Raw genomic sequence first — 17,939 nt, 5'->3', positions numbered from 1 at the left:
AAAGCCAGCTAAAAAGGCAATAATCGATACCTAAAACTTGAATTGTACTACTTCTTACTGGCTATTACATCAACTTAGAAGCTTCATCTGTGTTCTACTATGGTGCTTTTAGTGTCTCCGCATACCGCAGCACGCGACATAGCTTTGTAGACGATAAGTACAACCGTTTCAGATAGAAGAGCGGCCAATGTGACGATCTGGCTTTAAGTCGATTCGATAACAAATGACGAAAACGTACGGATTTCTCAGGTTTTTATTACATATGAACAGTTTTCACATTCTCCCGTGCAACTCGGCTGCTAGTCCTCCTTTCATGCAGAATGTTAAGGTCCTAGCTCATGTCCAATGCACCAAAGCCAGCTAAAAAGTCAATAATCGATACCTAAAACTTGAACTGTACTACTTGTTACTGGCTATTACTTCAACTTTGAAGCTTCATATGTGTTCTACTATGGTGCTTTTAGTGTCGCCGCATACCGCTGCACGCGACATAGCTTTGCAGACGATAAGTACAACCGTTTCAGAGAGAAGAGCAGCCAATGTGACGACCTATCTTTAAGTCGATTCGATAACAAATGACGAAAACGGACGGATTTCTCAGGTTTTTACTACATATGAACACTTTTCACATTCTCCCGTGCAACTCGGCTGCTAGTCCTCCTTTCATGCAGAATCTTAAGCTCCTGGCTCATGTCCAAGGCACCAAAGCCAGCTAAAAGGTCGATATTCAATACCTAAAACTTGAACTGTACTACATCTTACTGGCTATTACATCAACTTAGAAGCTTGATCTGTGTTCTACTATGGTGCTTTTAGTGTCTCCGCATACCGCAGTACGCGACATAGCTTTGCAGACGATAAATACAACCGTTTCAGAGAGAAGAGCAGCCAATGTGACGATCTGGCTTTAAGTCGATTCGATAACAAATGACGAAAACGGACGGATTTCTCAGGTTTTTACTACATATGAACACTTTTCACATTCTTCCGTGCAACTCGGCTGCTAGTCCTCCTTTCATGCAGAATCTTAAGGTCCTAGCTCATGTCCAAGGCACCAAAGCCAGCTAATAGGTCAATATTCATTACCTTAAACTTGAATTCTACTACTTCTTACTGGCTATTACATCATCTTAGGAGCTTCATCTGTGTTCTACTAAGGTGCATTTAGTGTCTCCGAATACCGTAGTACGCGACATAGCTTTGCAGACGATAAGTACAAGCGTTTCAGGGAGAAGAGCGGCCAATGTGACGATCTGGCTTTAAGTCGATTCGATAACAAATGACGAAAACGGACGGATTTCTCAGGTTTTTACTGCATATGAACACTTTTCACATTCTCCCGTCAACTGGGCTGCTAGTCCTCCTTTTATGCAGAATCTTAAGGTCCTAGCTCATGTCCAAGGTACCGAAGCCAGCTAAAAAGTCAATAATCGATACCTAAATCATGAATTGGTCTACTTCTTACTGGCTATTGCATCAACTTAGTAGCTTCATCTGTGTTCTACTATGGTGATTTTAGTGTCTCCGCATACCGCAGCACGCGACATAGCTTTGCAGACGATAAGTACAACCGTTTCAGAGAGAAGAGCGGCCAATGTGACGATCTGGCTTTCAGTCGATTCGATAACAAATGACGAAAACGGACGGATTTCTCAGGTTTTTACTACATATGAACACTTTTCACATTCTCCCGTGCAACTCGGCTGCTACTCCTCCTTTCATGCAGAATCTTAAGGTCCTAGCTCATGTACAAGGCACCAATGCCAGCTAAGAAGTCAATAATCGATACCTAAAACTTGAATTGTACTACTTCTTACTGGCTATTACATCAACTTAGAAGCTTCATCTGTGTTCTACTATGGTGCTTTTAGTGTCTCCGCATAGCGCAGCACGCGACATAGCTTTGCAGACGATAAGTACAAGCGCTTCAGAGAGAAGAGCGGCCAATGTGACGATCTGGCTTTAAGTCGATTCGATAACAAATGACGAAAACGGACGAATTTCTCAGGTTTCTACTACATATGAACACTTTTCTCATTCTCCCGTGCAACTCGGCTGCTACTCCTCCTTTCATGCAGAATCCCGAGCTCCTAGCTCATGTCCAAGGCACCTAAGCCAGCTAAAAAGGCAATAATCGATACCTAAAACTTGAATTGTACTACTTCTTACTGGCTATTACATCAACTTGGAAGCTTCATCTGTGTTCTACTATGGTTCTTTTAGTGTCTCCGCATACCGCAGCACGCGACATAGCCTTGCAGACGATAAGTACAACCGTTTCAGAGAGAAGAGCAGCCAATGTGACGATCTGGCTTTCAGTCGATTCGATAACAAATGACGAAAACTGACGAATTTCTCCGGTTTTTACTACATATAAACACATTTCACATTCTCCCGTGCAACTCGGCTGCTACTCCTCCTTTCATGCAGAATCTTAAGGTCCTAGCTCATGTCCAAGGCACCAAAGCCAGCTAGGAAGTCAATAATCGATACCTAAAACTTGAATTGTACTACTTCTTACTGGCTATTACATCAACTTAGAAGCTTCATCTGTGTTCTACTATGGTGCTTTTAGTGTCTCCGCATACCGCAGCACGCGACATAGCTTTGCAGACGATAAATACAACCGTTTCAGAGAGAAGAGCGGCCAATGTGACGATCTGGCTTTAAGTCGATTCAATAACAAATGACGAAAACGGACGGATGTCTCAGTTTTTACTACATGTGAACACTTTTCACATTCTCCCGTGCAACGCGGCTGCTACTCCTCCTTTTATGCGGAATCTTAAGGTCCTAGCTCATGTCCTAGGCACCAAAGCCAGCTAAAAAGTCAATAATCGATACCTAAAACTTGAATTGTACTACTTCTTACCGGCTATTACATCAACTTAGAAGCTTCATCTGTGTTCTACTATGGTGCTTTTAGTGTCTCCGCATACCGCAGCACGCGACATAGCTTTGCAGACGATAAGTACAACCGTTTCAGAGAGAAGAGCGGCCAATGTGACGATCTGGCTTTAAGTCGATTCGATAACAAATGACGAAAACGGACGAATTTCTCAGGTTTTTACTACATATGAACACTTTTCACATTCTCCCGTGCAACTCGGCTGCTACTCCTCCTTTCATGCAGAATCCTAAGGTCCTAGCTCATGTCCAAGGCACCAAACCAAGCCAAAAAGGCAATAATCGATACCTAAAACTTGAATTGTACTACTTCTTACTGGCTATTACATCAACTTAGAAGCTTCATCTGTGTTCTACTATGGTGCTTTTAGTGTCTCCGCATACCGCAGCACGCGACATAGCTTTGTAGACGATAAGTACAACCGTTTCAGAGAGAAGAGCGGCCAATGTGACGATCTGGCTTTAAGTCGATTCGATAACAAATGACGAAAACGGACGGATTTCTAAGGTTTTTACTACATATGAACACTTTTCACAGTCTCCCGTGCAACTCGGCTGCTATTCCTCCTTTCATGCAGAATGTCAAGGTCCTAGCTCATATCCAAGGCACCAAAGCCAGCTAAAAGGTCAATATTCAATACCTAAAACTTGACTTGTACTACTTCTTACTGGCTATTACATACACTTAGAAGCTTCATCTGTGTTCTACTATGGTGCTTTTAGTGTCTCCACATTCCGCAGCACGCGGCATAGCTTTCCAGACGATAAGTACAACCGTTTCAGAGAGAAGAGCGGCCAATGTGACGATCTGGCTTTAAGTCGATTCGATAACAAATGACGAAAACGGACGGATTTCTAAGGTTTTTACTACATATGAACACTTTTCACAGTCTCCCGTGCAACTCGGCTGCTATTCCTCCTTTCATGCAGAATGTCAAGGTCCTAGCTCATATCCAAGGCACCAAAGCCAGCTAAAAGGTCAATATTCAATACCTAAAACTTGACTTGTACTACTTCTTACTGGCTATTACATACACTTAGAAGCTTCATCTGTGTTTTACTATGGTGCTTTTAGTGTCTCAGCATACCGCAGCACGCCACATAGCTTTGCAGACGATAAGTACAACCGTTTCAGAGAGAAGAGCGGCCAGTGTGACGAACTGGCTTTAAGTCGATTCGATAACAAATGACGAAAACGGACGGATTTCTCAGGTTTTTACTACATATGAACACTTTTCACATTCTTCCGTGCAACTCGGCTGCTAGTCCTCCTTTCATGCAGGATCTTAAGGTCCTAGCTCATGTCCAAGGCACCAAAGCCAGCTAAAAAGTCAATAATCGATTCCTAAAACTTGAATTGTACTACATCTTACTGGCTATTACATCAACTTAGAAGCTTCACCTGTGTTCTACTATGGTGATTTTAGTGTCTCCGCATACCGCAACACGCGAGACAGCTCTGCAGACGATAAGTACAACCGTTTCAGAGAGAAGAGGGGCCAATGTGACGATCTGGCTTTAAGTCGATTCGATAACAAATGACGAAAACGGACGGATTTCTCAGGTTTTTACTACATATGAACACTTTTCACTTTCTCCCGTGCAACTCGGCTGCTAGTCCTCCTTTCATGCAGGATCTTAAGGTCCTAGCTCATGTCCAAGGCACCAAAGCCAGCTAAAAAGTCAATAATCTATACCTAAAACTTGAATTGGACTACTTCTTACTGGCTATTACATCAACTTAGAAGCTTCATCTGTGTTCTACTACGGTGCTTTTAGTTTCTCCGCATATCGCAGCACGCGACATAGTTTTGCAGTCGATAAGCACAACCGTTTCAGAGAGAAGAGTAGCCAATGTGACGATTTGGCTTTAAGTCGATTCGATAACAAATGACGAAAACGGACGGATTTCTCAGGTTTTTACTACATATGAAAACTTTTCACAGTCTCCCGTGCAACTCGGCTGCTAGTCCTTCTTTCATGCAGAATGTCAAGGTCCTAGCTCATGTCCAAGGCACCAGAGCCAGCTAAAAAGTCAATAATCGATACCTAAAACTTGAATTCTACTGCTTCTTACTGGCTATTACATCAACTTAGAAGCTTCATCTGTGTTCTACTATGGTGCTTTTAGTGTCTCCACATACCGCAGCACGCGACATAGCTTTGCAGACGATAAGTACAACCGTTTCAGAGAGAAGAGTAGCCAATGTGACGATTTGGCTTTAAGTCGATTCGATAACAAATGACGAAAACGGACGGATTTCTCAGGTTTTTACTACATATGAAAACTTTTCACATTCTCCCGTGCAACTCGGCTGCTAGTCCTCCTTTCATGCAGAATGTCAAGGTCCTAGCTCATGTCCAAGGCACCAAAGCCAGCTAAAAAGTCAATAATCGATACCTAAATCTTGAATTGGACTACTTCTTACTGGCTATTACATCAACTTAGAAGCTTCATCTGTGTTCTACTATGGTGCTTTTCCTGTTTCCGCCTACGGCAACACGCGACATAGTTTTGCAGTCGATAAGCACAACCGTTTCAGAGAGAAGAGCGGCCAATGTGACGATGTGGCTTTAAGTTGATTCGATAACAAATGATAAAAACGGACGGATTTCTCAGGTTTTTACTACATATGAACACTTTTCACATTCTCCCGTGCAACTCGGCTGATAGTCCTCCTTTCATGCAGAATCGTAAGGTCCTTGCTCATGTCCAAGGCACGAAAGCCAGCTAAAAAGTCAATAATCGATACCTAAAACTTGAATTCTACTACTTCTTACTGGCTATTACATCAACTTAGAAGCTTCATCTGTGTTCTACTATGGTGCTTTTAGTGTCTCCACATACCGCAGCACGCGACATAGCTTTGCAGACGATAAGTACAACCGTTTCAGAGAGAAGAGTAGCCAATGTGACGATTTGGCTTTAAGTCGATTCGATAACAAATGACGAAAACGGACGGATTTCTCAGGTTTTTACTACATATGAAAACTTTTCACAGTCTCCCGTGCAACTCGGCTGCTAGTCCTTCTTTCATGCAGAATCTTAAGGTCCTAGCTCATGTCCAAGGTACCGAAGCCAGCTAAAAAGTCAATAATCGATACCTAAAACTTGAATTGTTCTACTTCTTACTGGCTATTGCATCAACTTAGAAGCTTCATCTGTGTTCTACTACGGTGATTTTAGTGTCTCCGCATACCGCAACACGCGACATAGCTTTGCAGACGATAAGTACAACCGTTTCAGAGAGAAGAGCGGCCAATGTGACGATCTGGCTTTAAGTCGATTCGATAACAAATGACGAAGACGGACGGATTTCTCAGGTTTTTACTACATGTGAACACTTTTCACATTCTCCCGTGCAACTGGGCTGCTAGTCCTCCTTTTATGCAGAATCTTAAAGTCCTAGCTCATGTCCAAGGCAAAAGCCAGCTAAAAAGTCAATAATCGATACCTAAAATTTGAATTGTACTACTTCTTACTGGCTATTACATCAACTTAGATGCTTCATCTGTGTTCTGCTATGGTGATTTTAGCGTCTCCACATACCGCTGCACGCGACATAGCTTTGCATACGATATGTACAACCGTTTCAGAGAGAAGAGCGGCCAATGTGACGATCTGGCTTTATGTCGATTCAATAACAAATGACGAAAACGGACGGATATCTCGGGATTTTACTACATATGAACACTTTTCACATTCTCCCGTGCAACTCGGCTGCTAGTCCTCCTTTCATGCAGAATCTTAAGGTCCTAGCTCATGTCCAAGGCACCAAAGCCAGCTAAAAAGTCAATAATCGATTCCTAAAACTTGAATTGTACTACTTCTTACTGGCTATTACATCAACTTAGAAGATTCATCTGTGTTCTACTATGGTGATTTTAGTGTCTCCACATACCGCTGCACGCGACATAGCTTTGCAGACGATATGTACAACCGTTTCTGAGAGAAGAGTGGCCAATGTGACCATCTGGCTTTAAGTCGATTCGATAACAAATGATGAAAACGGACGGATTTCTTAGGTTTTTGCTACATATGAACACTTTCCACATTCTCACGTGCAACTCGGCTGCTAGTCCTCCTTTCATGCAGAATCTTAAGGTCCTAGCTCATGTCCAAGGCACCAAAGCCAGCTAAAAGGTCAATATTCAATACCTAAAACTTGAATTGTACTACTTCTTACTGGCTATTACATCAACTTAGAAGCTTCATCTGTGTTCTGCTATGGTGATTTTAGCGTCTCCACATACCGCTGCACGCGACATAGCTTTGCATACGATATGTACAACCGTTTCAGAGAGAAGAGCGGCCAATGTGACGATCTGGCTTTATGTCGATTCAATAACAAATGACGAAAACGGACGGATTTCTCGGGATTTTACTACATATGAACACTTTTCACATTCTCCCGTTTAACTCGGCTGCTAGTCCTCCTTTCATGCAGAATCTTAAGGTCCTAGCTCATGTCCAAGGAACCAAAGCCAGCTAAAAAGTCAATAATCGATTCCTAAAACTTGAATTGTACTACTTCTTACTGGCTATTACATCAACTTAGATGCTTCATCTGTGTTCTACTATGGTGATTTTAGTGTCTCCGCATACCGCAGCACGCGACATAGCTTTGCAGACGATAAGTACAACCGTTTCAGAGAGAAGAGCGGCCAATGTGACGATCTGGCTTTAAGTCGATTCGATAACAAGTGACGAAAACGGACCGATTCCTCAGGTTTTTACTACATATGAACACTTTCCACATTCACCCGTGCAACTCGGCTGCTAGTCCTCCTTTCATGCAGAATGTCAAGGTCCTAGCTCATGTCCAAGGCACCAAAGCCAGTTAAAACGTCAATAATCGATACCTAAAACTTGAATTGTACTACCTCTTACTGGCCATTACATCAACTTAGAAGATTCGTTTGTGTTCTACTATGGTGCTTTAAGTGTCGCCACATACCGCAGCACGCGACATAGCTTTGCAGACGATAAGTACAACCGTTTCAGAGAGAAGAGTAGCCAATGTGACGATTTGGCTTTAAGTCGATTCGATAACAAATGACGAAAACGGACGGATTTCTCAGGTTTTTACTACATATGAAAACTTTTCACAGTCTCCCGTGCAACTCGGCTGCTAGTCCTTCTTTCATGCAGAATGTCAAGGTCCTAGCTCATGTCCAAGGCACCAAAGCCAGCTAAAAAGTCAATAATCGATACCTAAAACTTGAATTGGACTATTTCTTACTGGGTATTACATCAACATAGAAGCTTCATCTGTGTTCTATTATGGTGCTTTTCCTGTTTCCGCCTACGGCAACACGCGACATAGCTTTGCAGACGATAAGTACAACCGTTTCAGAGAGAAGAGCGGCCAATGTGACGATCTGGCTTTAAGTCGATTCGATAACAAATGACGAAAACGGACGGATTTCTCAGGTTTTTACTACATATGAACTCTTTTCACATTCTCCCGTGCAACTCGGCTGCTAGTCCTCCTTTCATGCAGAATGTCAAGGTCCTAGCTCATGGCCAAGGCACCAAAGCCTGTTAAAAAGTCAATAATCTATACCTAAAACTTGAATTGTACTACTTCTTACTGGCTATTACATCAACTTAGAAGCTTCGTCTGTGTTCTACTATGGTGCTTTTAGTGTCTCCACATAGCGCAGCACGCGACATAGCTTTGCAGACGATAAGTACAACCGTTTCAGAGAGAAGAGCTGCCAATGTGACGATCTGGCTTTAAGTCGATTCGATAACAAATGACGAAAACGGACGGATTTTTCAGGTTTTTACTACATATGAACACTTTTGACATTCTCCCGTGCAACTCGGCTGCTAGTCCTCCTTTCATGCAGAATCTTAAGGTCCTAGCTCATGTCCAAGGAACCAAGGCCAGCTAAAAAGTCAATAACCGATACCTACAACTTGAATTGTACTACTTCTTACTGGCTATTACATCATCTTAGGAGCTTCATCTGTGTTCTACTATGGTGCTTTTAGTGTCTCCGAATACCGCAGTACGCGACATAGCTTTGCAGTCGATAAGTACAACCGTTTCAGAGAGAAGAGCGGCCAATCTGGCTTTAAGTCGATTCGATAACAAATGACGAAAACGGACGGATTTCTCAGGTTTTTACTACATATGAACACTTTTCACATTCTCCCGTGCAACTCGGCTGCTAGTCCTCCTTTCATGCAGAATCTTAAGGTCCTAGCTCATGTCCAAGGCACCAAAGCCAGCTAAAAAGTCAATAATCGATACCTAAAACTTGAATTGGACTACTTCTTACTGGGTATTACATCAACTTAGAAGCTTCATCTGTGTTCTATTATGGTGCTTTTCCTGTTTCCGCCTACTTCAACACGCGACATAGCTTTGCAGACGATAAGTACAACCGTTTCAGAGAGAAGAGCGGCCAATGTGACGATCTGGCTTTAAGTCGATTCGATAACAAATGACGAAAACGGGCGGATTTCTCAGGTTTTTACTACATATGAACACTTTTCACATTCTCCCGTGCAACTCGGCTGCTAGTCCTCCTTTCATGCAGAATCTTAAGGTCCTAGCTCATGTCCAAAGCACCAAAGCCAGCTAAAAAGTCAATAACCGATACCTAAAACTTGAATTGTACTTCTTCTTACTGGCTATTACATCATCTTAGAAGCTTCATCTGTGTTCTACTATGGTGCTTTTAGTGTCTCCGCATACCGCAGCACGCGACATAGCTTTGCAGACGATAAGTACAAACGTTTCACAGAGAAGAGCGGCCAATGTGACGATCTGGCTTTAAGTCGATTCGATAACAAATGACGAAAACGGACGGATTTCTCAGGTTTTTACTACTTTTGAACAGTTTTCACATTCTCCCGTGCAACTCGGCTGCTAGTCCTCCTTTCATGCAGAATCTTAAGGTCATAGCTCATGTCCAAGGCACCAAAGCCAGCTAAAAATTCAATATTCAGTACCTTATACTTGAATTTTACTACTTCTTACTGGCTATTACATCAACTTAGAAGCTTGATCTGTGTTCTACTATGGTGCTTTTAGTGTCGCCACATACCGCAGCCCGCGACATAGCTTGGCAGACGATAAGTACAACCGTTTCAGAGAGAAGAGCGGCCAATGTGACGATCTGGCTTTACTCGATTCGATAACAAATGACGAAAACGGACGGATTTCTAAGGTTTTTACTACATATGAACACTTTTCACACTCTCCCGTGCAACTCGGTTGCTAGTACTCCTTTCATGCAGAATCTTAAGGTACTAGCTCATGTCCAAGGCACCAAAGCCAGCTAAAAAGTCAATAATCGATACCTAAAACTTGAATTGTACTACTTCTTACTGGATATTACATCAACTTAGAAGCTTCATCTGTGTTCTACTGTGGTGATTTTAGTGTCTCCGCATACCGCAGCACGTGACATAACTTTGCAGTCGATAAGTACAACCGTTTCAGAGAGAAGAGCGGCCAATGTGACGATCTGGCTTTAAGTCGATTCGATAACAAATGACGAAAAAGGACGGATTTCTCAGGTTTTTACTACATTTGAACAGTTTTCACATTCTCCCGTGCAACTCGGCTGCTAGTCCACCTTTCATGCAGAATATTAAGGTCCTAGCTCATGTCCAATGCACCAAAGCCAGCTAAAAAGTCAATAATCGAGACCTTAAACTTGAATTGTACTACTTCTTACAGGATATTACATCAACTTAGAAGCTTCATCTGTGTTCTACTGTGGTGATTTTAGTGTCTCCGCATACCGCAGCACGTGACATAGCTTTGCAGACGATAAGTACAACCGTTTCAGAGAGAAGAGCGGCCAATGTGACGATCTGGCTTTAAGTCGATTCGATAACAAATGACGAAAACGGACGGATTTCTCAGGTTTTTACTACATATGAACTCTTTTCACATTCTCCCGTGCAACTCGGCTGCTAGTCCTCCTTTCATGCAGAATGTCAAGATCCTAGCTCATGGCCAAGGCACCAAAGCCTGTTAAAAAGTCAATAATCTATACCTAAAACTTGAATTGTACTACTTCTTACTGGCTATTACATCAACTTAGAAGCTTCGTCTGTGTTCTACTATGGTGCTTTTAGTGTCTCCACATAGCGCAGCACGCGACATAGCTTTGCAGACGATAAGTACAACCGTTTTAGAGAGAAGAGCTGCCAATGTGACGATCTGGCTTTAAGTCGATTCGATAACAAATGACGAAAACGGACGGATTTCTCAGGTTTTTACTACATATGAACACTTTTGACATTCTCCCGTGCAACTCGGCTGCTAGTCCTCCTTTCATGCAGAATCTTAAGGTCCTAGCTCATGTCCAAGGCACCAAGGCCAGCTAAAAAGTCAATAACCGATACCTACAACTTGAATTGTACTACTTCTTACTGGCTATTACATCATCTTAGGAGCTTCATCTGTGTTCTACTATGGTGCTTTTAGTGTCTCCGAATACCGCAGTACGCGACATAGCTTTGCAGTCGATAAGTACAACCGTTTCAGAGAGAAGAGCGGCCAATGTGACGATCTGGCTTTAAGTCGATTCGATAACAAATGACGAAAAAGGACGGATTTCTCTGGTTATTACTAAATATGAACACTTTTCACATTCACCCGTGCAACTCGGCTGCTAGTCCTCCTATTGTGCAGAATCTTAAAGTCCTAGCTCATGTCCAAGGCACCAAAGCCAGCTAAAAAGTCAATAATCGATACCTAAAACTTGAATTGGACTACTTCTTACTGGGTATTACATCAACTTAGAAGCTTCATCTGTGTTCTATTATGGTGCTTTTCCTGTTTCCGCCTACGGCAACACGCGACATAGCTTTGCAGACGATAAGTACAACCGTTTCAGAGAGAAGAGCGGCCAGTGTGACGATCTGGCTTTAAGTCGATTCGATAACAAATGACGAAAACGGACGGATTTCTCAGGTTTTTACTACATATGAACACTTTTCACATTCTCCCGTGCAACTCGGCTGCTAGTCCTCCTTTCATGCAGAATCTTAAGGTCCTAGCTCATGTCCAAGGCACCAAGGCCAGCTAAAAAGTCAATAACCGATACCTACAACTTGAATTGTACTACTTCTTACTGGCTATTACATCATCTTAGAAGCTTCATCTGTGTTCTACTATGGTGCTTTTAGTGTCTCCGAATACCGCAGTACGCGACATAGCTTTGCAGACGATAAGTACAACCGTTTCAGAGAGAAGAGCGGCCAATGTGACGATCTGGCTTTAAGTCGATTCGATAACAAATGACGAAAACGGAAGGATTTCTCAGGTCTTTGCTACATATGAACACTTTTCACATTCTCCCGTGCAACTCGGCTGCTAGTCCACCTTTCATGCAGAATATTAAGGTCCTAGCTCATGTCCAATGCACCAAAGCCAGCTAAAAAGTCAATAATCTATACCTAAAACTTGAATTGTACTACTTCTTACTGGATATTACATCAACTTAGAATCTTCATCTGTGTTCTACTGTGGTGATTTTAGTGTCTCCGCATACCGCAGCACGTGACATAGCTTTGCAGACGATAAGTACAACCGTTTCAGAGAGAAGAGCGGCCAATGTGACGCACTGCTTTAAGTCGATTCGATAACAAATGACGAAAACGGACGGATTTCTCAGGTTTTTACTACATATGAACTCTTTTCACATTCTCCCGTGCAACTCGGCTGCTAGTCCTCCTTTCATGCAGAATGTCAAGGTCCTAGCTCATGGCCAAGGCACCAAAGCCTGTTAAAAAATCAATAATCTATACCTAAAACTTGAATGTACTACTTCCTACTGGCTATTACATCAACTTAGAAGCTTCGTCTGTGTTCTACTATGGTGCTTTTAGTGTCTCCACATAGCGCAGCACGCGACATAGCTTTGCAGACGATAAGTACAACCGTTTCAGAGAGAAGAGCTGCCAATGTGACGATCTGGCTTTAAGTCGATTCGATAACAAATGACGAAAACGGACGGATTTCTCAGGTTTTTACTACATATGAACACTTTTGACATTCTCCCGTGCAACTCGGCTGCTAGTCCTCCTTTCATGCAGAATCTTAAGGTCCTAGCTCATGTCCAAGGCACCAAGGCCAGCTAAAAAGTCAATAACCGATACCTACAACTTGAATTGTACTACTTCTTACTGGCTATTACATCATCTTAGGAGCTTCATCTGTGTTCTACTATGGTGCTTTTAGTGTCTCCGAATACCGCAGTACGCGACATAGCTTTGCAGTCGATAAGTACAACCGTTTCAGAGACAAGAGCGGCCAATGTGACGATCTGGCTTTAAGTCGATTCGATAACAAATGACGAAAACGGACGGATTTCTCAGGTTTTTACTACATATGAACACTTTTCACATTCTCCCGTGCAACTCGGCTTCTAGTCCTCCTTTCATGCAGAATCTTAAGGTCCTAGCTCATGTCCAAGGCACCAAAGCCAGCTAAAAGTCAATAATCAATACCTAAAACTTGAATTGTACTACTTCTTACTGGCTATTACATCATTTTAGAAGCTTCATCTGTGTTCTACTATGGTGCTTTTAGTGTCTCCGAATACCGCAGTACGCGACATAGCTTTGCAGACGATAAGTACAACCGTTTCAGAGAGCAGAGCGGTCAATGTGACGATCTGGCTTTAAGTCGATTCGATAACAAATGACGAAAACGGACGGATTGCTCTGGTTATTACTACATATGAACACTTTTCACATTCACCCGTGCAACTCGGCTGCTAGTCCTCCTATTATGCAGAATCTTAAGGTCCTAGCTCATGTCCAAGGCACCAAAGCCAGCTAAAAAGTCAATAATCGATACCTAAAACTTGAATTGGTCTACTTCTTACTGGGTATTACATCAACTTAGAAGCTTCATCTGTGTTCTATTATGGTGTATTTCCTGTTTCCGCCTACGGCAACACGCGACATAGCTTTGCAGACGATAAGTACAACCGTTTCAGAGAGAAGAGCGGCCAATGTGACGATCTGGCTTTAAGTCGATTCGATAACAAATGACGAAAACAGAAGGATTTCTCAGGTCTTTGCAACATATGAACACTTTTCACATTCTCCCGTGCAACTCGGCTGCTAGTCCACCTTTCATGCAGAATATTAAGGTCCTAGCTCATGTCCAATGCACCAAAGCCAGCTAAAAAGTCAATAATCTATACCTAAAACTTGAATTGTACTACTTCTTACTGGATATTACATCAACTTAGAATCTTCATCTGTGTTCTACTGTGGTGATTTTAGTGTCTCCGCATACCGCAGCACGTGACATAGCTTTGCAGACGATAAGTGCAACCGTTTCAGAGAGAAGAGCGGCCAATGTGACGATCTGGCTTTAGTCGATTCGATAACAAATGACGAAAACGGATGGAATTCTAAGGGTTTTACTACATATGAACACTTTTTACATTCTCCCGTGCAACTCGGCTGCTAGTCCTCCTTTCATGCAGAATCTTAAGGTCCTAGCTCATGTCCAAGGCACCAAGGCCAGCTAAAAAGTCAATAACCGATACCTACAACTTGAATTGTACTACTTCTTACTGGCTATTACATCATCTTAGGAGCTTCATCTGTGTTCTACTATGGTGCTTTTAGTGTCTCCGAATACCGCAGTACGCGACATAGCTTTGCAGTCGATAAGTACAACCGTTTCAGAGAGAAGAGCGGCCAATGTGACGATCTGGCTTTAAGTCGATTCGATAACAAATGACGAAAACGGACGGATTTCTCAGGTTTTTACTACATATGAACACTTTTCACATTCTCCCGTGCAACTCGGCTGCTAGTCCTCCTTTCATGAAGAATGTTAAGGTCCTAGCTCATGTCCAAGGGTCCAAAGCCAGCTAAAAAGTCAATAATCGATAAATTAAACTTGAATTGTACTACTTCTTACCGGGTATTACATCAACTTAGAAGCTTCATCTGTGTTCTACTATGGTGCTTTTAGTGTCTCCGCATACCGCAGCACGCGACATAGTTTTGCAGACGATAAGTACAACCGTTTCAGAGAGAAGAGCGGCCAATGTGACGATCTGGCTTTAAGTCGATTCGATAACAAATGACGAAAACGGACGGATTTCTCAGGTTTTTACTACATATGAACACTTTTCACATTCTCCCGTGCAACTGGGCTCCTAGACCTCCTTTCATGCAGAATCTTAAAGTCCTAGCTCATGTCCAAGGCACGAAAGCCAGCTAAAAAGTCAATAATCGATACCTAAATCTTGAATTGGACTACTTCTTACTGGCTATTACATCAACTTAGAAGCTTCATCTGTGTTCTACTATGGTGCTTTTCCTGTTTCCGCCTACGGCAACACGCGACATAGCTTTGCAGACAATAAGCACAACCGTTTCAGAGAGAAGAGCGGCCAATGTGACGATCTGGCTTTAAGTCGATTCGCTAACAAATGACGAAAAAGGACGGATTTCTAAGGTTATTACTACATATGAACACTTTTCACATTCTCCCGTGCAACTCGGCTGCTAGTCCTCCTTTCATGCAGAATCTTAAGGTCCTAGCTCATGTCCAAGGCACCAAAGCCAGCTAAAAGGTCCATATTCAATACCTAAAACTTGAAATGTACTACTTCTTACTGGCTATTACATCAACTTAGAAGCTTGATCTGTGTTCAACTATGGTGCTTTTATAGTCTCAGCATGCCGCAGCACGCGACATAGCTTTTCAGACGATAAGTTCAACCGTTTCAGAGAGAAGAGCGGCCAATGTGACGATCTGTCTTTAAGTCGATTCGATAACAAATGACGAAAACGGACGGATTACTCAGGTTTTTACTACATATGAACACATTTCACATTCTCCCGCGCAACTCGGCTGCTAGTCCTAATTTCATGCAGAATCTTAAAGTCCTAGCTCATGTCCAAGGAACCAAAGCCAGCTAAAAAGTCAATAATCGATTCCTAAAACTTGAATTGTACTACTTCTTACTGACTATTACATCAACTTAGATGCTTCATCTGTGTTCTACTATGGTGATTTTAGTGTCTCCACATACCGCTGCACGCGACATAGCTTTGCAGACGATATGTTGAAACGTTTCAGAGAGAAGAGCGGCCAATGTGACGATCTGGCTTTAAGTAGATTCGATAACAAATGACGAAAACGGACGGATTTCTCAGGTTTTTACTACATATGAACACTTTTCACATTCTGACGTGCAACTCGGCTGCTAGTCCTCCTTTCATGCAGAATGTTAAGGTCCTAGCTCATGTCCAAGGTACCGAAGCCAGCTAAAAAGACAATAATCGATACCTAAAACTTGAATTGTTCTACTTCTTACTGGCTATTGCATCAACTTAGAAGCTTCATCTGTGTTCTACCATGGTGCTTGTAGTGTCTCCGCATACCGCAGCACGCGACATAGATTTGCAGACGATAAGTACAACCATTTCAGAGAGACGAGCGGCCAATGTGACGATCTGGTTTTAAGTCGATTCGATAACAAATGACGAAAACGGACGGATTTCTCAGGTTTTTACTACATATGAACACTTTTCACATTCTCCCGTGCAACTCGGCTGCTAGTCCTCCTTTCATGCAGAATCTTAAGGTCCTAGCTCATGTCCAAGGCACCAAAGCCAGCTAAAAAGTCAATAGACAATACCTAAAACTTGAATTGTACTACTTCTTACTGGCTATTACGTCAACATAGAAGCTTCATCTGTGTTCTACTATGGTGCTTTTAGTTTCTCGGCATACCGCAGCACGCGACATAGTTTTGCAGACGATAAGTACAACCATTTCAGAGAGAAGAGCTGCCAATGTGACGATCTGGCTTTAAGTCGATTCGATAACAAATGACGAAAAAGGACGGATTTCTCTGGTTATTACTACATATGAACACTTTTCACATTCACCCGTGCAACTCGGCTGCTAGTCCTCCTATTATGCAGAATCTTAAAGTCCTAGCTCATGTCCAAGGCACCAAAGCCAGCTAAAAAGTCAATAACCGATACCTAAAACTTGAATTGGACTACTTCTTACTGGGTATTACATCAACTTAGAAGCTTCATCTGTGTTCTATTATGGTGCTTTTCCTGTTTCCGCCTACGGCAACACGCGACATAGCTTTGCAGACGATAAGTACAACCGTTTCAGAGAGAAGAGCAGCCAATGTGACGATCTGGCTTTAAGTCGATTCGATAACAAATGACGAAAACGGACGGATTTCTCAGGTTTTTACTACATATGAACACTTTTCACATTCTCCCGTGCAACTCGGCTGCTAGTCCTCCTTTCATGCAGAATCTTAAGGTCCTAGCTCATGTCCAAAGCACCAAAGCCAGCTAAAAAGTCAATAACCGATACCTAAAACTTGAATTGTACTTCTTCTTACTGGCTATTACATCATCTTAGAAGCTTCATCTGTGTTCTACTATGGTGCTTTTAGTGTCTCCGAATACCGCAGTACGCGACATAGCTTTGCAGGCGATAAGTACAACCGTTTCAGAGAGAAGAGCGGCCAATGTGACGATCTGGCTTTAAGTCGATTCGATAACAAATGACGAAAACGGAAGGATTTCTCAGGTTTTTGCTACATATGAACACTTTTCACATTCTCCCGTGGAACTCGGCTGCTAGTCCACATTTCATGCCGAATATTAAGGTCCTAGCTCATGTCCAATGCACCAAAGCCAGCTAAAAAGTCAATAATCTATACCTAAAACTTGAATTGTACTACTTCTTACTGGATATTACATCAACTTAGAATCTTCATCTGTGTTCTACTGTGGTGATTTTAGTGTCTCCGCATACCGCAGCACGTGACATAGCTTTGCAGACGATAAGTACAACCGTTTCAGAGAGAAGAGCGGCCAATGTGACGATCTGGCTTTAAGTCGATTCGATAACAAATGACGAAAACGGATGGAATTCTAAGGTTTTTACTACATATGAACACTTTTTACATTCTCCCGTGCAACTCGGCTGCTAGTCCTCCTTTCATGCAGAATCTTAAGGTCCTAGCTCATGTCCAAGGCACCAAAG

This window comes from Schistocerca gregaria, chromosome 6, assembly GCF_023897955.1.
Source record: "Schistocerca gregaria isolate iqSchGreg1 chromosome 6, iqSchGreg1.2, whole genome shotgun sequence".
Taxonomy (NCBI): Eukaryota; Metazoa; Arthropoda; class Insecta; order Orthoptera; family Acrididae; genus Schistocerca; species Schistocerca gregaria.
Note: the sequence above shows the minus strand (reverse complement) of the source record.